Source organism: Dipodomys merriami, unplaced genomic scaffold (assembly GCF_024711535.1).
Source record: "Dipodomys merriami isolate MVZ:Mamm:240054 unplaced genomic scaffold, mDipMer1.0.p SCAF_2, whole genome shotgun sequence".
In the NCBI taxonomy this organism is placed as follows: domain Eukaryota; kingdom Metazoa; phylum Chordata; class Mammalia; order Rodentia; family Heteromyidae; genus Dipodomys; species Dipodomys merriami.
In genome coordinates, this window is record NW_027203381.1 from 89,051,823 (window position 1) to 89,076,615 (window position 24,793).

Sequence of the window (24,793 nt, forward strand, 5' to 3'; positions counted from 1 at the left end):
CAGAACTTTTAAAAGGAAAATAAATTTAAAGACCAAATTATGATCCATTCTAACATCTAAGCATTCTTTAAAAGATATGGGAAATAAGAACGGCCAATAGACACATGAAGAAATGCTCAAACTTCTCTGGCTATAGAAGAAATGCAATTAAAAACAACATTGAGATTCTACCTCACCCCAGTTAGAATGACTATAATCAAGAAATCTAGTAATGGGGGGGGTATGATTGGATGCGGGGAGGGAGGAGGCTGGGAAGGGAGGTGAAGGGTAAACAAAGGAGGAGGCTGCAATGCTTGGTAAGAAATGTATGCATTATCCTGCCCATGTAATTGTAACCCCTCTGTACAGTATGTTCTCAAATAAAATAAAATAAAAAAAAGAAATCTAGTAACAACAGATGATGGGATGTGGCTAAAAGGGAACCCTATTGCATTGTTGGTGGGAGTGAAAACTTGTTCAACCACTTTGGAAAGCAGTATGGAGGTTCCTCAAGAAGACTCCACATAGAGTTCCCCTATGACTACTTTTGGGTAAACAAGACCATACTAAAGCTACCAGCACAACTATGTTTGTCACAGCACTATTCTGCTTAGCTATATATGGAACCAACCCAGATGCCCTTCAGAAGATGAATGGATAAAGAAAATGTGATATGTATACACACACATATCACACACACACACACACACACACACACACACACACACACACACACACACACACACACACAATGGAATTCTATGCCTCCATCAGAAAGAATGACACTCCCCCATTTGGAAATGGAAAGATTTGGAAAAAATTATACTAAGTGAAGTAAGCCAGGCCTGAAGAAACATAGGTCCCATGATTTCCCTTATTTGCAATAACTAGTATATGTTTAGGATAATCTTACTAGAGAAACAGAAAAGGTCAAAAGCTATGCACATATGACCATATAAAATGGTGCTAAGCAAAATGAACCCCAAGATAGGGACACAAGAGGTTTTCTCTTTGTTGCTGTTGTCTTTAAAGTACTTACAATGTATTAAGTGATTTCTTTTTGTTTCTTTTGTATGTTCTCCCCTGGTATAACCTGTTTTCACTGTATTTGATTCTGGTGCTCTGTATCTTGTATATACATTTTTCTAATTTGGGGAGGGGAAGGGAAATAACAAAATGCTGAAACAAGGATATAGGTTAACCATTGTAACAATGAGATGTACAAGACACTATGTTGAAAATGAACTTTACAACTTGAGGAGGGGAAGGAGGAGTTGAGGAGATGAAGAGGGAAGGAATGGTAGGGGAAAAATAAAGGAGGGGGTAACAATGCTCAATAGGAAATGTACTCATTACCTTACTCATGTAACTGTATCCCTCTGTAAAGTATCTTTACAATAAAAAATATATACTTAAAAAAAAGTTAGGGGATCTAGCAAGTATGGTGGCTCATTCTAGTAATCCCACCTACTCAGGAAGCAAAGATCAGAACTGAAGGGTGAAGGTCAGCCCACACAAGAAGTTAGCAACACTCAATCTCAAGTCACTTATAAAGCTGAGTAAATACCAAGTTGGTGGTCCAGATCAGCCTAAGCATAAATCTGAGACCCTCTTCAAAACTAAGAGCTGGAGACACCACTCAAGTGGGAGCGCACCTACCTGGCAAGCCCAAGTTCAAACCCTAGTGTGGGTGGGGGGAGTCTGCCCCATAAGCATTTCTTTTCTACAGGATGAAGGCCACACGGGTGAGAACCAGATCGTAGCCTGTCTCTGGACCCATTTCTATGGCAGCAATACACATATTCTAAATGGTTTTTGGTGTCATTAGTAGTCTGTTATTTGAAAAGTAATGATGATGAATTAATATAGCCTCTTTTGGCAAAAGTTGGCCAGGCGGTGTTTTAGGTTGTCCACTTCTGGTTTTGATAGTTTCTATCAAAAGTAATCCTTGTTAGGGAAATCTGGGCTTGTCCCCAAGGCAAAGCCTAACAAGGAAAACCAACGTAGACCAATCAAATAAATCATGAAAGATAGGTTGAACTGGCTACATATAAATAGTTTTAAATGAAAAGAAAAAAAACCCATTAGAATAACAGAAAATCATCTGTTTGGCATGCACTGAAAATGAGATGCAAAAAAATTGGACAATGAACCTCAAGCAGTTTTTACTAGTTTTACAAGAGGAAAAAAGATCATTTTCTTAGAAAATTTGCCAAACATACTGGCAATAGAATAAATTCTTCAAAAAGGATCTCAGAATATGATAAGAGATCTACAGCCAGTAGTGGTAAGACTTTATATATTCAAGTATTTAAAAGCAGAAAAGACTTCTGGAAAACAAATTACAGAGAACAAGTTAATAAAGGAAGAAGTCCCTTGCTTTTTAATAAAGTCACCACACTGACATCTTGTTATTCCCAGAGTGCAGGGAGCAGTTCGGTAGCAGACATATATTTGCCTCCTGTTTGAAACAGCCTTGGGAAAGCAGCAAATAGCTCTCCAAAGTCTGGGTCTGGAAGGCCCAGGGGGGCTTTCAGATTTAGAGCTCTGGTACTCTCCTGCTGGATAAACAGATCCAGATTCTTTAATGACAACAGCATATCAGCTCCTTTTGAGGTTACAGCGTACATAAACAGGATCTGCCTCACATTTTCCAGTTGTGGAGGAGGGAAGAGAAAAAAGCCCCTACAAATTTTTGACTGCAGTTAACTGTGGAAGGCGACTTGCTTTTCCTTGCTTAAGGGACTGAAAAAAAAAGGGCGATTCAGTGTGCAAAATGTCCCCAGAAAGGAAACAGGAAAACCATTGCTTCCTGTATGTGTGAGAACTTCCATGTGTAATCAAAGGGAAAAAAGGCAATGAAAGAAAGCTGAACTCTAGGGTTTTAAAAGGAAAGGGACAAGTTTGAAAACAGTAGAAAAAATTCTTAACAAAATCGGTGTTAAGATCCACAGAAGTATTCCACAGGAAATTTGGGCTGGCATGTGCGCCCCCCTCCCCCCGCTTTCCTTGAACATTACCATGGGCACTGGCTGCCTCATTGGTATGGAAACCAGTAGGTTACCTCCTAGGATTCCTTAAAATCAACACTGGCACTGAAGACTTTCTTCTTATATTGTGAAGCTCTAACAAAATGTACCAAATGAAATTATTTATAGAATTCCCTGTCTTGTACCATGGGCTCACGTTTCCTTATTTGGTATCTGTAGGTAAAACGTCAAGATTTCTGTTTTCTTGGCCCAAACCTTTAAGGATACTTCCACTCCTGCCTCCCCCCATCTCAATATTCAGAAAGCTGCAGGCAAAAATTACTTCACTTGTGTTTCAATGTATACCTTACTGATGTGAAAACTGGATTGATTTTTATGTTATGACCTTCAAACTTAGCCTGTAAAACACTTACAGTAAATGTTTCAGCCTTTGCACATCATACAGTCTGTCTCTCACAAGAACGCAACACTGCAGGAAGAAGAGGTCAAGAGTGGAAGTCAGGAAGGAAAAACAGACAAGGATCATTTGGGGAGGAATCTTCTTGACTAGAAAAGGACACTTTTGGAGTAGAATGAAAAGCCTAATCACGGCCTGAAAAAGATGTCAATGTGACTGCCAGAGTGGACACTAGGAAATTAAAGATGGGTCCTGGATCTGACTGGAATCTGTAGTATAGAAGAGCACATGACTTAGGTTTTTTGGAACTTCCTTTATCTTTTTTCCATGTGTGTTAGTGAATGCTTTGATATCCAGGGAGGCTTGGGGAAAGGAAACAACATCCTTACTTGACTTTCTCTGCAGGAAGATGAGAGAGACCGGAGTCTTAGCAGGGAATTGAGCATCACAGAAATAATTTTCCCCCAGGGTAAGTTCTCCTGAACTTTGCTAGTGTACAGCAAAAGCAGTCTTATGATAGATGGAATAGGTGAGAAAGAAAATTAGAATAAAAATCGACATTTCCCCTCTACTTCTCCAGCATCAAAGGATAGATATTTGCTTATCCTTTGCAGGAAAATTGAGCTTAAGCAAAACAAAATGTGCATTAATATAGGAGTAAAAAAAGAAACTCATATGCAAAGAAAACTTTGATATGGTACTGTTTTTATTCAGAAACCTTTAGAAAGAGTTGAGGCAATAATATGACGTCATACATTCTTTTAAATTAGCACAAGGTTAATGTCTAAGTTTTAAACCTTGTAAAATACATACACTGACACTTTAGCTGATAAGGAAAGCAATGTAGCAGTATTTAAAACTTTAGTCCTAAGAAAAAGCCGAGTACTCAAATTTAGCAGTAGTGGAAAAGGTTGTTTTAGTTCTTTAGTTAGAAGACATAAAATAGGCCATTTCTGACTTCTCTGTCAGTTTTTTTAAAAAAAAAAAACAACATAATTTTAGTATTATGGTGATCAATTTCCCCAAAAACCTTGCAAGGGAGAAACAACTGACACCCCCTTACACACAAAAGAAAACTCTCATTCCAATCAGCTCTCTAAGGATAAGATTTAATGTTGCTTACATTAATGGGATTCCAATTCATGCTCTGGCTATACCAAGGGACAGTAAAAGGATTTAGTATTATCCATTTGGCAATGCCAAGTTGCAATCATACTTTAATGCAGTTAATTTTTAATGAATGAGTTTTCTATTTGAGGATAAAGAGTTAAGAATTATGTTTGAAATAACCAGAGGAAAAATGAAAAAACCTACCAGTGTACTATACACTTGACTGCTTTTTCATATTGGATTTTTAAAAAACATGTGCCAGCCACTTCAATGAGCTGGATAGCTCTATCTCATGGCCAGGTTATCTATCAACTCTCTCTTGTGGCAAATCTACTATTTGTGATTATGTCCTTGCAAGTGGAACAGATCTATTCTGATTTCCGTCACAACTCCAATTTCTTAAATTTTTGGCAGCAAAGAGACCTGTCAAAAGAGGTTACTTGTATTTTTATTGGTTCCTCCAGACCATGACGACATTTCCTGATAGGCAGTGCCAGGAAACTATTAATGTCTGTGAAAAAGCAGTGAATGTTCTTATGAGCATAAGTTGTCTGGTGCCCCAGGAGAATGCAACCCAGAGAAATCACAATCTTTTTTGACTGTGTCATGGATTAAACCGACTTCTCTGTCAAAACGCCAAAAAACCACTATTAGAAAGAAAGCATCTCTTTAAAAAGAAAGGATCTGTGACACACAATGGTTGATTGCCTCCCTTTGTCTTAATCACTGGCTTGTCTGGAGTAGAGTAGCTAAGCATTAGCTAGGCAGCTAAGGGTTCATTTAGTTAAAAGACTGTTGTACACACTAGGTAATTCATTCAAGTAGCCAATGGCTCCTTATCCAAGCCGAAGGGGTAATAAGGCTTACATCTGGGTGAGGAGAATGTAGTCTTCCCCACACAAAAATGGAAAAAATGATTCATTCTAATATCTAGGAGCAGAAACAGGACCGGGGCAGTTCTGCTGATGCTCGGCCACTCAGCAAATGTGTGAGTGCCTACCAGAGCTGATTCTAAAGGAAGTAGCAGCTTTACCGAAGATCTGAAACTAAATTGGACAAAACTTGTTTGAGGTATTGGACTTCTTTGTAGACTTTTGAGTATGTCAACGGACATATTGCCAAAACCATGTGTGTACTTGCTAATGTCGCAACTGGGTTTCTGGAGCAGAAAGGCAGCACCCTTCACTGCCATATCCTTCTATTTCACAGCGCCACCTGCTGGCTGAGGGTGGCAGTTTCATAAAAAAAGTACTCTGAACCACCCACAGAACACTGAAAAGTATTTTCTGTGGTTGTATGCTCACTAACAAGGCTTTAGTACTGCTTATTTTTGCTGCTGTTCCAGCCACCCACAGTCCAGGGATATGCATATTCTTTCGAGATGACAAGCAGAAAAAAGAGTATTAAAATCAAGAATATAATAGCCCATATCCATACAAGGGTTATCTGAATCTGGATAACCTTCTCATTATCTTTAAGAGAACTGAGCTTTTAAAATGAAGTTACTCTAGCATCATAATTAATCCAATTCAGGAAAAATAATAAGGCCCATGGAAACCAAACTCTGAAATAACCAACAAAAAAGCATGGTTACATAAGAAATCACAGATGGGCATTTGTGGCCCATGCCTGAAATCTTGGCTACTTAGGTCTGGAGGAACATGGTTCATCCCAGACAGAAAACTCTGTAAGTCTCCATCTCCAAAATAACCAGTAAAAAAGCAGGCCTTGAGGTGTGGCTCAAGTGGTAGAGTGCTAATGTAGCATGCTTGAGGCCCTGGTTCAAACCCCCGTACCACCAAAAACGGAGAGAAGTGAAGGAGAAAGAGACAGAATGAGAAAAGAGAGAGAGAGAATATGAGAGAAAACTCACTGGCACAGAATTGTGCTCCTTCCCTAGAATGTTAAAAGGAAATTAATTTATATCCAAAGCATGCTTCACTTAACCATTGACATGTTAATTTTTCTTGCTAAAAGCTTAATACCAAATTACCTCATCAGAAAACTCAAACTAAATGTATTTCAAAAGCTCTCAGATTTTAGAAATGATAAAATGCTTCGTATGTATTATATAGCTCTTCCAATAGGTATTTAGGCATCATTCACTAATCAAACATTAATATATATATATATATATTTTGGGTCCGGTCGTGGGGCCTGAACTGTGGGCCTGGGCGCTGTGCCTCAGCTCTTCAGCTCAAGGCTAGTGCTCTACCACTTGAGCCACAGCACCACTTCTGGCTTTTTTCTTTTTGCTTATGTGGTGCTAAGGAATCAAACCCAGGGCCTCATGCATGCAAGGCAAGCACTCTACCACTGAGCCACCTTCCCAGCCTCAAGCATTAATATTTCTGCAGTAATATATAAGAATATGCATACTAAATGGTTATAGACTCTAGCATATGTCAGCTCAGATCAGTTTTTGTTGTGAAATGAGTTCATTAGGTTTTTTCTGCTGTGGCAAAATACTTAGGATAAAAAATATGTAAGAGGGAACAATTAATTTAGCTCACGGTTTCAGACTGTGGTTGCTTGGCCCTATGACTACTCTGGGCCCCGGGCAGAACTTTACATCACAAGAGGAACAAGTGCTGGAGGCCTGTTCACCTAGTGACAACTATGACACAAAAAGGGGTTAGACAAATGGGTCTTTGGGAGACACTGAAGATGCAAACCATGGCTGGGTTTATATAAAATTTCTTTAATTTTTTTACTTATTTATTTATTTTTAATTTAATCATCAAGGTGATGTTCAGAGGTGTTACAGTTTCATAGTAAGGTAATCAGTACATTTCTTGCCAAATGTTGTTATCCCCTCCCTTGTTTTTCTCCCACTTTTATAAAATTTTTCAACAAATTTGTGCCTTTGGGTACTTTGGAATTCAGAAGCAAGAATAAGGAATTATGAACCTATATATGTTGGTTTTGATTCAATGACTAAAGGTAAAGCAGTGAAAAGTTGAAATACTGGGTTGATTCTGATTGGCTGAAGTCCCCCCCCCCCCTTGATTCCTTCCTTCCTTACCTTTTTAAGCCTCTCTTCCTCCCTCCCTCCCTCCCTCCCTCCCTCCCTCCCTCCCTCCCTCTCTTCCTTCCTTCCTTCCTTCCTTCCTTCCTTCCTTCCTTCCTTCCTTCCTTCCTTTCCTGTTTACATTGGGAGTAAATATGATGAAAGTGGTGGTAGCTGAGAATTCTAGGGTTGTGGGAGAAAACCAGTATTTACCCTATGCCCAGAGTTCAGTCCATCCCTATACTAAGTGTCTTAGTTTTTCTAAATATAAACAATAGCATAAACAGCTTGGTAGTTAAATCCTTGTACATGACCCTTCCAACGTCTAAATTTGATTACTCTGTGAACAGAAGTTATAAAATTACTGTCTATGTATCCATCCATCCATCATCCATCCTTCATCTCTCCTCCTCCTTCTCTTCCTCCTCCTCTTCTTCTTCTTCTACCTCCTTTCCTTCTCTTTATCTATATTCATTCACTTGAGCTTATAATAACTACAAAATTTCCTTAAAGTCCATTTACATTCTTACCAGTAGTATACAAGAATACCTCTTTCTTTGCATTTCTATCAATGCTAGGTATGACCATTAACAAAATTTGTCAATTTTTGTAAAAATGTCAGTTCTCTGATAAAACACTCATTTCTCCTGTTGCCTTAGATTTTTTTAAAAATATATCTTAATCCTTTATAATTATAGGAAGCAGGGATTTCTAAATTCCTAGATGCAGGTCTGCTGAACTCTAGAGCTTATTCCCCATTCCAAACCCTACCATAATGCATTCTGCACTGTTTTGCAGAGGGACTTGCCAGTGTCCTTGGAGGTACCCTGCATCTTGGGAACATGAAGTGACACGAGGCAATCAGTGAGTTTTGGGAAGTAAGAGACAGCTTTGAGAAGTGAGCAGTGACAGCTTTGATCATAGCTGTTTACTCTAGTAAACTCTACACTGTCCTTCTCCATCATACCAGCATAAAATCCCTTCAGGCTATCAAAGCCACAAAGGCTGGGGTAGACCACAGTGACTACTTTAAACTAGTACAGCAGAATTATCCTGTGTACCATACATAGTTTAAAAACTAATGATTAATCAGTTTATCATCAAAATCAACGTGCTACTGAAACATGAATAGCCTAGATAGTTTTGTAAATTATACTTAATCCTTCTACTCTATAATGGCTAACCCACAGACATTAAATAAACCTATGTTTGGATATGGTATCTGCAAACTTCAGATGACCTGAGGGCACAAAGACTAACTCAAGTTAGTCTTTGTGCAAAAATAATTTCCTGTTTCAATCACGAATACATGTGGAAAAATGGGATTCTACAGACATTTCAAAAGCCTGAACCTTCCTTACACATAAAACTCTCAACAGGGTGCTTAGTTATTTTCTTTTCAAGACATTGTTTCTATAACTTTCCCCTGTCCTAGAGTTAAGAGTACTATAATGTGAAAATGCTGAAAAGGGCAAGAAGAGAAAAAGGTCAAGACAATTCAGTCTGAATAGGAATTAGGCCAACTGTAAATAGGAAAGTTTGCTATTTCATAAATGGGCTTGAAAAGGTAGGCAGGCAGCTAAGTTACAAAGTTCCTGTGGTCCATATGACTGGACCTCAGGCATGTTCATTCAGTGGCTCTTGCATGGCCCCTCAGATGGCCTTCATTTGCCCTTCAGTACACAATGCACATTTAAACAAGACCTGTGTGGGACACACATTTTCAAATAGTCCTCTGAAGAAGAAAAACCAGTCTCTTGAAATGGAATATCAATTATAGCCATAAGATATGACTAGCTATAAATACAGTCACACAAAAACCTTCCAACTGTGACCTAGAATTTCAGGAGTTGGTCTGGTCCCAGGGTGCTTTAAGAAGCACAGCGTTCCATGTTATCCTCGCTTTAATCATCACTCTCCACGATATCACCAAACCATTTATTTAGTCTGATTCCAACCTCACCACATAGCAAATACTGCCTATATAAACAAAACATTTCAATTCTATAAGAATTCCTTGCATGTGAGACCCCTTGAGAGAGAAAAAGTACAACTGCTATCTGAATTCTCTGTAAGTGGTTTTATAAATGAGTGATCAATTCAAATTCTCAGAGGAAGTAACCCCACATCCCCAAGAGCTACAGGAGGCATTTCTGAGTATTGTAGACATATTAACACAAAACGACAATGTACCTGTTAGTTCACCTGCTATCAAAAATCCAGTCTGAATTCAGCTACTGACAGGTATGCCACAAGATCTAATTAACAGTAAAAAGTGTGTCCAGTTTCGTATGTATCATATAGCTGTGGTTCTTCAATTTTAAGGAATGTTAGAATCATCTACAGGACTTCTAAAAACACAAAGAGATAAGTTCCAACAATCTCTATGTCTAACAAGTCCCAAAGTAATACTGCAAAACACAGAATTAGATGAATAGCTGGCCAATAGGTACTTACTGACTGAATTGAATTCATATTGAAATAGAATGTTTTCTGACCTAGCTCAAATCCAAATATGAACTGATAAACTAGTGAAACAATTAGATAAACACATTTAGTTGGTGGTATCAACTGGCCATGATGATCACATAACAAGGAAAACAAGCCAAAAGTGTTGGCTGCATCTCAGTACCACAGTGGTAATGGTTATGAACAGTATATCATTGAAAAAATGACTATTCAAGATTCTTTTTAATTTTTCATCAGACGAAAAGAATATGATGAAAGTAAAACAGTAAGAGAGAAGTCTGAGGAACATGGTTTTTCATAGTTGGCAATAATTCCTATAATGTAACTGCAGTGGGGAGACAGAGGATCCTAAAGTCTGTGTGGTTGAATAGAATTAGGATTGAATCTAGAACTGCCCTGATGACTTTGGCAAAGTTACTTATTATCTCTGACTCTCCATTTTTTTGTCCTGTGACTTAAATAAAACTGCCTACCATGAGGACTGGAACAATATAGGAATGGTGATTTATATCAGTGGTATACAAAGTAGTAGGCAAAAGAATTATATTTGCATTATTATTAAAATATAGGAGTTTATTAAGATACCAATGTCAGGATCACACAGCACAAGTTTAGATTTAGTAAGTCTACAAGAGGAAGAGAGAGAGTCTGCATTTTTGTTGCTGATGCACACAGTTATCAGACTTTGCTGTAGGTAATGTGGAGGCAGCAGTCCCTATCTAGCTGTCACTAAAATACTATGCCAATGTTTTCTATTCCATCTTGTCATGTAGACATTTATGCTCATTGCTTTCAGTCCGATCCTAAAATAAAACTATATTTTATTCTTTCTTAGAGAACATAATGTCTAGCACAGTGTTTTGTTATACATCTATATTTGTATATATGTACATAGCACATGTTGGCAAACAGATACTGCACAGGCAGAATTAGGATTACATTTTTTAAAAAAAATTTTAGGTTACTGTCTTGATTCAGATATCTGCCTTTAACCATTGTGTTTGCTATGTGAAAACCCAACAGCTGAATTTCTTAAAAAATTAGCTATTTGGCCAAATGAGTCTTATGTGGGAGATGGCAACACGGAACTTATTAAGAGTGTTCTTATGTATGAGTATGATTTGCCAACCTGCCCTCCATGAATCTGAGGTCACAGAAAAATCAGCAAGTGGAAATCACAAGTTCCATTTGTAATACAAACATTTTCCAAGCTCTTTGCCAGAACCTCCCTTCTATTCCAGGGCCTTCTATTCCCTAGAGAGCCAAGGGGGTCTTTAACTATGTACTCTGAAGCTAATATTGGGTTGCATTTATCAAAACACCACGCATGAAAAACAGCTAAACTGCAAGTTAACGCAACAAGTCACAGCACATTTAATCCCACACAGTGTTAGCATATAACATACCAGCCCTACACCTGATAAGTGGTTTCAATTTTTTTTTTAATAAAAAAAGACATTAAAGCAAATGTATGTGGGTGGGGGGAGGTGGTGTTAGTTGGAAAGGCAGCTAGACTGGGGAGCTGGTAATAAATTGGACCTTTAAAATATACAGGAAATACTCAGAGGTTTTGTCTGTTTAGTAAGTTAAACTGCAAAGCAGAAGCTCATGAAGTGTTTACTTTGATATATCCTCCTCCTTCTCAATCTATTAAACCACAAATACATTCCCAGAAGACATCCCAGTAGCCCTAAAAGGAAAGTATCCTTGAAGGTTTATAACAGGCTTCAAAGTCACTTTCAAATCTCCTTACTGCTGAAATCAGAAGCAGTGAAACAAAAACAAAGTAGAAGGGCTCTTCCACCTGCTTCTAGAGCCTCTAAAAAGTTGAGGTTTGAGAGGAGTAGAAGTAATTTGTCCAACTTTAAGTGTGAACATTCAGTATTGGCAGAAACGTTTTTGGCTGACAGTATTTACTAGTGATACATCTTGGGGTAAACATGTGGAATGACTTTAACATTTCATTGGGTTTATCCTTATTCTACAAAAACAAAATAAATCAACTTATCTCTTTTTTCCCCTCCATTTTTGGTAGTACTGGGGTTTGAACTCAAGTGCCTTGTGTATGCAAGTATGAACCCTTGAGCTATATCTCCAGCTCTTTTTTGCTTTAATTTATTTTTCAGATAGCATGTTAAGCTTTTGCCTAAAGCTGAACTCAGATCAGGATCCTCCCACTTCTGCCTCTGATAGCTGGGATTCCAGACATTTGCCACCAATGCCCAGCTTGTTTGTTAAGATACTGTCTCTTTAACTTTTTGTTCAGGCTGGCCTCAACCTGTGATTTCCTTATCTCTGTTTCCTATGTAGCTAGGTTTCTAGGATGTGTTACCATGCTTGGCCCTAAGAGTCCTTTGACAAAAAAGAAATGAGTTGCTGTTGAATATTAAGTCTTAACAGTTGGTTCTTGAGGTTCCTTTAAACCCCAAACAAACAAACAAAAGAAAATTAACCAAGAGAAAAATAAGGTCATCATACTTTAAATCCATATTAAGGCATCTGAATAATATAACAGCAAATAATACAATAATAATTAACTGTTAATTATGATTATACAATGATTCATCTTTCTAGCAGTAAGTTATTCAAATCTTAATGGCTGAACAAGACATTATGATACTGAGTAGGATCAACTTTAAACTTTCTTTTAAGGTTTGAGGGGTAAAAAACACAGGAAAAAAGCAAAAAAATGAGAAAGAATACCAGGGATTATTTGGGAACAAGTAGAGCAAAGGTAGAAAAGGCAGATTTTATATGATCAAAAAGTAGTGAATACATTGGTTCTTCAGTAGCAAAGAAAACAGGATGCCAGGTGATAACAAGAGAACATAAAAAAATACTTTTTACTTAATGACTTTTTTGTTGTTGTTTATGTGGTATTGAGGAATTGAATCCAGGGCCTTATGCATGCTAGGCAAGCACTCTACCACTAAGCCACATTCCCAGACTAACAAGGAAACATTTAATGTGACTCAATATTCTTTATAATACTCTCCAAATTCAATCCTGAGGATACCTGAGAACTTAGAAATTTATGAGTTAATAGCAAACATTCATTTCCACACTACTCTCCTTGCTTACAGAAATTAAACAAGCTGTTCAAGGTTATAGACTAGAGTCAGTATCACTGAAAATCAGTGTGTACAGGCAACTGAGAACAGGGAGAGTGGTCATGAAAACAGAACTCATGGTTGTAAGGAATGAGGTGTGGAGCAGATCAGTAGCAGGGCTGGATGCCAAAAAAACTATGATGAAATCTTTTCACAATACAATTCCAGGCTGGAATTTCTTTAAGTCTAAGACATAAAGCATATAAAAATTTGTTTTACAGTTTTAAAATCAAGACACAACTTAAAATAAGTGTCAAAAGAGGTCATATAGCGATCATGGGTGTGGTGTGTGTGTGTGTGTGTGTGTGTGTGTGTGTGTGTGTGTGTGTGTGTGTGTGTGTGTGTGTGTGTGTGTGTGTGTGTGTGTGTGTGTGTGTGTGTGTGTGTGTGTGTGTGTGTGTGTGTGTGTGTGTGTTCTGAGTAGAGCAACTTATACAGAGAAAAGGTTTATTTGGGCTCAAGGTTTTAGAGGTTTTTAATACTTATTCACTTGAACTTGCTTCTTTGGACCTATCGCAGTATAGCATGGCAGGAGTGCATGGTGGAGCAAAACCTTTCACTGCTGGCTAGGAAGTAAAAGAGAAAGAGGAAGAAACCCGAGTCCCACATCACCTTGCTAGGCCTTATATCTGCTATCTCTGAAAATATTCTCCCACCTCCCAGCTGCACCAAGCTGGAAAACAACTCTTGGGGAATGTTTTATTAACACATTTAGTGGTATTAACAACTAAAACTGGTAGCTGTGACTTACAATACTCTCTACCTAATTGATTTCATTTGGTACTCAGTAGAATCCTGCATGACGGACTATGCTATATTCTTTTCATGGATGAAGAGCTTTGCCAGATTTTTTTCAGTACTAGGTTAAAAAGTCCAGTACATAATTTCATGATTTTTATTCCTCATTTCCTCCCTCCATCCTTCCCTTTCTCCCTCCTTCCTGAATGTATGCTTTATAGAATTGTGGGTCAAACCCAGAGACTCATATATAGCAGCTGGTATATACCATATATATTTTTGTAAGTAGTGAGTTTTATTCGGTGAGAGGAAGTGGCTACACTCTTCCTTGCAAGTACATGGAAAGGAGTCTAGATGTAGAGAGAAAATGGCCTAAAAAAACAGAGAGGAACACTACAGCAAGAGTCTTCTTTGTATGTTTTTTTTTTTTTTTATCGTTTTACCTTGCAGAAGATCTCATTTTCTAAAATGACAGAAGAAAAGAAAATCCTTAGTAGTTCTACGACAGAAAGTAAAGCCTAACCTTTGCAGTTTGGCCTACCACAGAGCTAATTCCTCCCATGGCCTCATACCCTTCAACATGCTGAACACAGCTGAGGCCACATGCATCCAGAACTCATCTTGCTCTCATCTTCTTAGCCATCCTCCTCCTCCTCCTCCTCCTATTCCTCTTCCTTTCTCTGAATTCCTCCAGCAGGAACTTCTGGATCACTCATTAGGGCTGTTCTTAGTAATAAGGGGCATGTTTTATTAATAATTTCATACATATGTGATTTACCTCAATACACAGAACAGAACTTCTCAAACTGGAGGCTCATAGGTTGAATTCAACCCACATACATGTTTTATTTGGCCCCCGAAAATGGTTTTAATGCTAAGCAAAATGAACTCCAAGATAGGGACACAAGAGATTTTATCTTTGTTGCTGTTGTTTTTAATGTACTATGTGATTTTTTTTCTTTTGTGTGTTTTTTCCCCCATGGTATAACCTCTGTTTTCACTGTATTTGATTCTGGTGCCCTGCATCTTTTATATCCATTTTTCTAATTTGGGGAGGGGAAGGGAAATAACAAAATGCTGAAACATGGATAAGAGGTTGACCCATTGTAACAATGAGCTGTACAAGACACTATGTTGAGAACTTTACAACTTCTGAGGTCAGGGGGGAGGGAAGGGAGAAGTTAGGGAGGTGGGGAGGAAAGGGATGGTAGGGAAAAAAACAAAGAAGGGGGTAACAATACCTGATAGGAAATGTACTCATTACCTTACTCATGTAACTGTAACCCCTCTGTACAGTATCTTTATAATAAAAAACAATATATATACATATATATATCTATACATAAAATTTAAGAATTTGGGTTAGCTGCCATTTTTTCCCCAAAATTAGAAGGCGCACACACACACACACACAGGCGCACACACACACACACACACACACACACACACACACACACACACACACACACACACACACACACACACACACACACACACACACACACACACACACAGAAGATTCTAGGTTGTTTCTGAATCCTCTTGACAAACTGGAAACCGACATACCATTCCAGGATAGGTCTAATCAAATGATTCCTTGGGATGGCATGTAACCACACGATTGCTCACTGATTCAGCCTCTGTCTTGCGCCTACTCCCCTCCTGTTCATTTATCGATCTTTGTGGCTGTCCCTGCTGCTATTTCAACCTGTGACTTCTGAGCTACATCCGCAGAAGATGTAGAGGACAGATTCTTTCTCTTACCTGACCTTCTCAGAGACTACCACAATGATATTTACATAATAGGTACCACAATTTTCTTCTTATTAGAAGAAACAGATAGAAAAAATGATGGACCCAGGAGATGGGGAGAAAGGATGCCATGGGTAAGACATATGAGTGATGTATCTTTCACTGACACAAAAAGGGTATGAGATGGAAGAACTTGTTCCATTATAGCTTCAAATTCCAGTAATTTTCTTTCTTTTTTTAAGGCACTGCATATAAGTGGAGAGTTTCACAGAAGCTAGTTTTAAGTATAACAATCTAGATTATCTAATGTGGTTTTTTAATTTCAAGGATATTTTACTGTGTCAGCAAAGAAGTGAGTCAGTCTGTTCTTTCTTTTAAGGAAAACTATGAAGCTTTTAAGCCTTACTTTGTAATGCTGATTGGGTAAAAGACAAATTACCCTAAGGCAGCCTTCATTCCATGTCTAGATACAAAAACACAAAAGGAAAACACTGGAAGAGATGTATATGAAGAAGTACCTTTCCCAAACATGTCCCAAGTGCCTTTTATATGCTATTCACACTGCCCCTTTATACCCAAATGCTAGTTAAGATGGAAGGTGAAGAACAGGATGTGAGAATGCTAAACACATCACTTAATGACTACAGTTTAAGCTTCACAGATGCTGGGCCATGGTAGTGCACTTTGATAATCTTAGCCTTTGGGAGGATGAGACAGTACAAGTTCAAGTCACTTTGGGCTACATAGTGAGATCTAGTCTCAACAGAAAAGGTAGTGGTGAGGAGCTGGGTATGTAGCTCACTGGTAGAGCACTTGTCTAACACTCATAGGGCCCTAGGTTCCATCCCCTGCAAAACACCCACGCATGTGCACACGTGCACATGTGCACACGTGCACAGACACACACACACACAAATGACAAGACACATCATGCCTCAATTCCATATATTATGCAGCATCCTCCTTCTATTGAAAAGCCCCTGCAATTTTACTGTCTGTGATGCCTCTGGGCTTGAGGGAGTAAAGTGAGCAGCGCTGTGGTGAGGTGGTTGGCAACCCTGAGGAGAAAAGAAGTAGAGAGAGACTTCCAGCTGAACCATTTAGGGAATTTGTGTTTGAACTGGAAGTTGGAGAAACCAAAGCTGCAGAACATATTAGACTTGGGATGTGACATCTTGCTACTGGGACAGAGAGGAGGTCACGGATGGAAAGCTTGGGGAAGCATCCAAGAACACACATATGTCCCATGTGACTGTGGGGAAAGTTTTCTTTGCCTGTCTGCAAAGATGACCTCATTTTTCCTTTAGAAGGATTATAACTTAAAATCATACCCACTTATGAGCACCTGGGACCATGCTAAGTTTTATTCTGTCCGGCACTGTCTGATTGCCTATTTTTGTTCAGTGTTGTTTGCTGTGCTGTCAGGGAAGCAGTAGGGTATATTGGGCTATAACATGGCTCAGGGCCAGACATATACAGGCAGGAGTCTTTTTTTTTTTTTTGCCAGTCCCGGTGCTTGAACTCAGGGCTGAGCACTGTCCTCGAGCTTCTTTTTCCTCAAGGATAGCTCTCTACTACTTGAGCCACAACACCACTTGGACTTTTTATATATTTATGTGCCATTGAGGAATTGAACCCAGGGCTTCATGCATACTAGGCATGCCACATTGCCAGCCCCAGCAGTCCTGGTTTTGATGATCAGTAGACATTGGACCCTAGCAAAGTCAGTTAACTTTCCCAGTGAATTTCCTTGGTAAAGGGAAATACAAATTACATAATACCTGGGACTTAACATAGCACTGTGCAGTTAGCTTTCAATAACAATCTATTTATTAAGTATTTCACAATGTTTATAAAGAGGTTTTATGTTATTTTGCTTCTGTTTTTGTTTTCTCCTTTGTTGGTGTTTTTCATTTCTGTACCTTTTGTCATATATGTAAATTTATCTATTTTGGGAAGGGCAAGGGGGGGCATAGAAATGGTGGGATGGTGGCTGAACAAATGCAGCATTAATACTCTCTAGACACTATATTAAAAATGTGCTATACAACTTGTGGGGAAGAGGGGTCAAGAAGGAAAAACTGGGAAAAAATGTGGGAAGAGGTGATGCTGTTCAAAAAGAAATGTACTTGTTACTTCACTTATGTAAATGTAACCCATCTGTACATCACTTTTACAATAACAATAATTTTTTAAAAAAAGATTTAGATGGTCAGATGGGTGAAAGGCCTACAGAAATTTTAGAGGAATGCATGTAAAAGCTTGCCTGTTACTTTGCTTACTGCTGGTAATTTAAAACGAGGATGCCAGCGATCCTGTCAAGAGAACCTGAGACCTGAGTGATTTTTTCAAGTAGCAAGAACAGGTTATGTTGATAGAGACATACTCACATCTATGTCCTCTGATAACTGCACTTGTGAAAGGAGGGCTACTCTGCACGGAGCCAACTGTTTCATATGGGACCTGATCCTAAAGGCCTGCATTTCTACTAACTGAGCTAACTACTCACAGATAATCAACCCTGCTCACAAGCCAGCAGATTTGCAGGGCCATATCAAGAGAACTTTAACAACAAGCAGAACACAAAATGTACTTAAATGTTACCCATAAACACATAATCTGAAAGATTTGGAAAACCTGGAGTTACTCTGTCCATTCCAATTTAATAAGTACAGCCTTAAAGCTCTGGGTTTTTATTGGCCACTTTCCTTGATGATGAAATGAATATCTGAAATGGACATGATGACTGGAGGAGGGCTCGCAAGAGAGATCAAGCCATCGTTTCTTAAAGTTACATTTTACTATTCCTGGTTTTCTACAGAAAGATTACACCCTTAGAGAATACAGGCAGGGAATATTACAATGACTTAACTGGGAGGGTTTTCAGAGATATGTAGTTGCTTAACAGGTAGAGAAGCCATGTGATATACAAAGATTATGTAGCCAAATGTATCTGTGCCAGCACTTGAGCTTCACTGACTTCAGGTTCAGAACTTTCCAGTATAATCTGCCATACTGACCCACATAATCATTAGTTCTCCTACAGAACATTATCAAGTCTACAGGACAAATTACTGCTCATTTGTATTTTTAATTTATTTTTGCTTCTATAGATGTCTCAATTTTCTTTTTTTTTAAAATTTAATTAATTAATTTATTTATTTTGGGTCTGGTCGTGGGGCCGGAACTCTGGGCCTGGGCGCTGTCCCTCAGTTCTTCAGCTCAAGGCTAGCACTCTACCACTTGAGCCACAGTGCCACTTCCGGCTTTTTTCTTATGTGGTGCTGAGGAATCGAACCCAGGGCCTCGAGCATGCAAGGCAAGTGCTCTACCACTGAGCCACCTTCCCAGCCCCATCAATTTTCTTTTTATTTTAAATCACATTTCTTGTCTAACTTGTTACCTCCTCACTGTATTTTTAATTTATTGTGAATTTAAAAATAATCTGAGCTCCCACTCAAGTGTATGGTGGTCCAAAGTAAGGAGACATTTATCTAGAGCCAGGTATAAATTCAATAGTTATATTAATTATGATACACTTGTTAATAGTTACCAGATAAGCCAGCAAGTACAGAAACATTTCTCATCTAAAGTATGACTGATTAATAATTTAAATTGATTCAGTAATTACTTTATTCTGAATTACTTTTGTAATACTTCTTGGCAAATATATAATACATTTCTAAAAAAGTCTCCTATAAACATCCAAAAAATAGATGTGAGGTATGACTACTTGACAAGACTTCTGGAAAGGCAGACTTTGTATGACTTTTGTAAGTTTATCTGCTGGAAATGTTGTGAGAAGATCTAGGAGCTGAGGGTCAGATTAGGTTATTAGCCAGGTCTTGCTACATTCTTTGCTGATAATATTCTTGGCACCCTAATATTTTTCTATTGTTAAATGCACTTAATTCTTCCCTACTCCTTGTCCCTTCAAGTCCCAACTTAAGGTTTTGGTACAATATAGCTGGCACTAATGATCTACCATTTACAGGTATGAACTTTATCTGTGTTTTAAATCCTTGATTACATCATCTAGGCTCTCCTTTGAATGCTAAAGACTAAGCCTAAGTTTTGCACAAAGAGCTGTCCATGATACAGTTTAACCTGCCAGAAAAATGAGAGGATTAGAAAGACTATTTTTGGATTCCTTGGGCGTAGTTATTGAAAAAAACCCTTAATCTTAGTCTGGCACCAGTGGCTCGTGCCTCTAATCATAGCTATTCAGGAGGCTGAGATCTGAGGACTGTGGTTCACAGCCAGCCTGGCAGGAAAGTCACTGAGACACCTATCTCCAGTTATCCATCAGGAAACTGGAAGTGGCTCTGTGGCTCAAAGTGGGAGATTTCTAGTCTTGAGCAGAAAGAGCTCAGGGACAGTATCTATGCCCCAAGTTCAAGCCCCATGACTCACAAACAAACAAAAACAAAACCTGGACAAAACATCTAATCTTCACTTACTATAGAAAGATAAAGTAATTTAATATACAATAATAAAGAATGTATATAGTTGAAAATAATCTGAATTTTCTTGTGTTATGTACTTAACTACAAAATGACTCTTTTTTCCCCAAGTGTTTATGGACTAAGCAACCTGGAAAGAAATTGAAGTATAAATAGGAAAAAATTATCAAAATGCTGGTTGTGACTATATGTAGGTTGTACAGTTATGGGTAATATACTTAGCTCTGTATCTTTATGTACTTTCCATACTTTCTGCAATGAACTATACTGTGGGATAAGATAGCTACTTTGTAGCTCTGGCCAGATGCAGGATGTATTTTTATATTATTATTATTATCATCACCTTTATTACTTTAGTATTATTATGTTGAAAATTGAACCTAGGGCCTTCTACGGGTTAGGCAAGTGGTTATGCTATACTAGTTAGTTGTTTACCCAATCCTTCATTTTCTTTTTTTTATTTCTTCTTTCTTTTCTTCCACATGCCCTTTCTTCTTGTGATACTGGGGTTTGAACTTAGTGTCTTGCACTCTAGGCAAGCACTCTACAACTTAAGCCATACCCATAATCCTCTTTGCTTGGTTCTTTTTGAGATAGTGTCTTACCATTTATACCCAGCCTGGCTTGTACTGCAATGTTCCTACTTATGCTTTCCATTTAGCTGGGATGACAGGTGTATAGCACCATGCCCAGCTTTTTATTGGTTACAATGGGATCTTGAGAAGTTTTTGTCTGGGCTGACCTGATCTCTGCTTTCCAATTAGCTATAATTATGCCATGGCAGTCCTTCACTTTCTTTAAACAATCACTATACAAGTCAAAGAAATGACATCTGGGAGGTATGTGGTAGTTGGGCTAGTTTTTGACATTTGCTCTGAATCCCCTTCTCAGTATAACTGCAATTTTGGTTACATATTATGTACTATCTTGAAAGCACACAAGTGTTTGACCTTCGGTCAGCCTTTGTAATACCAGGAAAGCTCAAGGGGTAAAAAAAATCTGAGATAATGTAGCTTTTCGTAACTAGTGCCTCAGGGAAACTATTGCACACATTTAAGTAAGACTGTAATATTCTGATGTACAAAGAAAAAAGTATGGAATCTGAGAAGTGTGGGCTAGAATGAGTTCTTGAAAACACTTGGATATAATTTACTTTGAGTCTAGTAGGAAGTTGCATATGAATGCCGGAGAACAAAACTTGGCCTCAAGGGACAATTTCATAAAATGAGGAGAACAAAACTTGGCCTCAAGGGACAATTTCATAAAATGAGACATATTTAGCAAGTGCTATGGTACTGATGTAGGAATTGATTAGTTAGGGTTTCTGTGGCTTTGGAAAGCATTCCAGGTAAGAAAGATATTAACAGTAAAAATAAACTGGATGGGAAGCTCAAGGATGCTTTGATACAAGACAAACAGAACGTTTAAGTACAGAGTTCTGAAAGCGCAGTTTACTTCTATACCAGGTTGATATCTCTCTTCCCCATTTCTTTACCAAAGACCTGTTAATGTGACTTTATTGGAAATAGGTCTATAGACATAATTATGTTAAAGTGAGTTCACACTGGATTATCCAATGATTGTTATTCTTTCAAGAGAGAACTTTGAACCCAAACTCAAATATAAAGGCAAAGACTGATTTTGGAGTTATACTGCCACAAGCTAAGGAACAATAAGGACTGCTGGAAACTGCTAAAATCCATGAAAGGCAAACAAGTAGTCTTCCCAAGAACCTCTGGAGGAGATGCAGCCCTGTGGACACTCTGGTTTCAGACTTTTGGCATCCAGAACTGAGAGGAAAAAAAAATTATACTACTATAAGCCACCTAGTGTATGGCAATTAGGAAAGCCCAAGACACTGTCTATAGAAGCCACTTTTGTGTCAGAGGGCTTGGTATGGTGAATTATACAATGACTTTTAATTGTGTCCTAAATTGGAGCAATATGTAAGGCCTAAGAAATAAAGGCACAGGAAGTTTGATATCAACAGAGTATGAACACCTTTGTTTCAGGACAGAATGGCTCTGAAGAATATTAAAGTTTTAGCATGTTCCTCAAAGTTTGTTTTGGAAAACTCAATTCCCATTGTAACAGTACTGGGAGGTAGGTGCTTAGTAACAGAAGCTCAAGTCACAAGCATTCTTTTCTCAGTAATGGATTAATATCACATATTTGTTCTTGCTCTTCTGTCTTTAGCCATGGCATGCATAGCAAGAAGTCCCTCAGAAGACGCTGGTCCCTTGATTTTACACTTACCAGCTTCTAGAAGTGTAAGAATTATTTGTCCTTCACAAACTACCCGGCATGTAGTGTTCTGTTATAGAAGTACAAAAGGGACTAAGACAAAGAACACTGAGTAATGGGTAATCAACTGGAGAGCAGGTTAATTCTAGTGGTATTACACATAGCACTTAAAACAGGGGTAAATGAAACTTCATTTTACTTAAGAGAAATTATGCAGTGCTGGTTTTAAAAATTTTAAAATTTTACAATCCTCTTACCTTAACCCATTTCTTTCTTTTTCTTTTTTTTGAGGAAAATTAAACCCTAAAAAAATTTTAGGGTCTTTACATATCTCAGAAATAAGATCAAATATGAACTTTGGAATAGATCCTTTCTACTTTGCCTTTGTAAAACTTTAACATATTAAAAAATTTTTTTGATTACAGAAAAAACTGTGATGATTCTCATGGTTAATACTTTCTCTTTGGCTTTCTACTTTCATGCCCCAGACCCTTTTTCCTACACCAGTCTGGAATTTCTATTCTTAGCCCTGACAGGGAGGTGAGTTTTCACCAGTTTCACTTAGAAAGTCAGTTACTAAGGCCACAATCACATAAATGGTATCAAATTTACTCTAATGAATACTATCATTGATAGTCTAGATTGAGAGCATACTCCATTCTAGTATGACATCCTCTGCCCCACAACCACCATCACTCCGACTCAGACCTTTGAACAAAAGCTCTCTCTGCAATTCTGGTGTACAAGGAGAATCTTTCATACATGTGTCAGCCTTTTTATTAATATTTGGGCTGTGTATGTCTGCTTATGTAAAGCAAGGGTAGATTACTATTTCTACAGAAGAGATATGTTATACTCAAACTGATGACCCAAAAAACTAGAACACATCGTCTTATTACAAATATATTTCTTATGGTGTCCTGGTCAGTTCTAATGGAGACAAACTCTCAGACCAAAAATTACATCTATTGGTAATTTAAATAATGTGTGACAAATAGGCTATATACATAATTACTGATCACTTAAAAGGCAAAATGGTAAGCTGTATGTGTTGTGTTTACTCTCCATTATTAACTCTACTTCTTTTTTTAAATTTTTATTTATTTTTTTATTGTGAAAATACTGTACAGAGGGGTTACAATTACATGGGCAAGATAATGAGTACATTTCTTATCAAGCATTGTAGCCTCCTCCTTTGTTTCCCCTTCCCATCCCTTTAACTCTACCTCTTCTTTACTATTCTTTCAAGCTTTTGGATTAGTCTAGTCCCATAACATATATTGAGGTATCAAAATTAACTCTTAAAATACTGTAATAAAAGAGAATATAGACAAAAATTTAAGATATTGGGGGCAACTGTTATTCAAATTTCTGATTTATACAAACTCTTTCACTGACCTCAAAAACAACCTTTATAATAAATACGTATATTTATATGATGATTTGAAGTTAAATTTTTGCTAATAAATAGTATCATTTATATTCTCTACTTAGAATGGGCATTAGACTACTTACAAGAGTATTTTCTGTCTAAAACAAACAGAAGTGTTAGATGGAATTGCAGAGCTGTCTCAGGAGCGAATTCTGATTGAAAAAGACTTTGATTACAAAAAGCATTTCTGTACTCCCCAAAGTGTCTCAGAGGCACCTTCACTATTTGACAAGACCTCAGGAAATTTATAGACATTTTGAAAAAGGAAAAATATTGAAAAGGTCTATGTAAGCCAGATCTTATAATATTCAGGTAAATGTTCCATTTTAGCACTGAAACTTGTTGAGAAGCAATAGAAAGAAACTTTCTATTTTATATACTGAGCCTTTCATACAAATCTAAATCAGAAATGTCTTTGATTTGCTCTAGCTTTCTGTCTGACATATCAGAATATAACTAAGAAATACTGGTAGATTAACAAATATAAAACCCCTGCCCCTTAATAATGTCTTATGCCTAGGTAATTAAAAAAGGCACAATGTTTTTCACTGGAACTTAGAGCTAAATTTGTAATTTACTTCTAATAATTCTAAAGGGCTCGATAGCATATATTTTTGTCTTTTGTTAATATCTTTGTTTTATATTTCAATTACCCTGAGTACCTAAACTTATTGCTTAATATACTATACATATTATTACATATGTTTTATATGTGAGGTATAAATATATTAGTAATAAAAAGAGCCCTACCCCCAGATATTTCCAATCCCTTCTATAGGTTTTAGAAAACTTTAAGGTTTTATGTCAAGGTTAGAAAAGCAATCACTTAACCTCTGATCTTTGTGAGGTTGTTTGAATCTCAAAATAGGTGATACACAAAATATTGAGAAATATCCTCCAAAAGGCATAACATCAAATATTAAGGTAAAGGGAGCAGAGTATGAGGAAGAAAAGAACTATCTAAAATGTCAGAGGCAATTTTCCCCAGTTCTTTCTAGTTGAATTTGATTACTGACTTTGTTTTTGGCATAAAAATAATGCTTGAAAAAACAAAAACAAAAACAAAACAACCTGTGCTCCTTTATTTCCTTTAAGACCT

The 24,793-nt window shown here is 37.6% G+C and overlaps 2 protein-coding genes across 6 annotated transcripts in view; one reads left to right on the top strand and one right to left on the bottom strand.

Annotated features, from left to right (window-relative positions):
* The window catches only part of Cmss1 (cms1 ribosomal small subunit homolog), a 295,468-nt gene that overhangs the window by 82,468 nt on the left and 188,207 nt on the right, over window positions 1-24,793 (bottom strand). The window lies entirely within an intron of this gene.
* The window catches only part of Filip1l (filamin A interacting protein 1 like), a 240,612-nt gene that overhangs the window by 28,142 nt on the left and 187,677 nt on the right, over window positions 1-24,793 (top strand). The window contains exon 1 of one of the 4 annotated variants that reach the window (XM_070030389.1): window positions 8,339-8,350. The exons of the other annotated variants lie outside the window; for them this stretch is intronic. The gene's annotated coding sequence lies outside the window, so the exon portion shown is untranslated. Of the gene's footprint in view, window positions 1-8,338; window positions 8,351-24,793 lie in introns of those variants that run through there. 4 annotated transcript variants of the gene reach the window in all.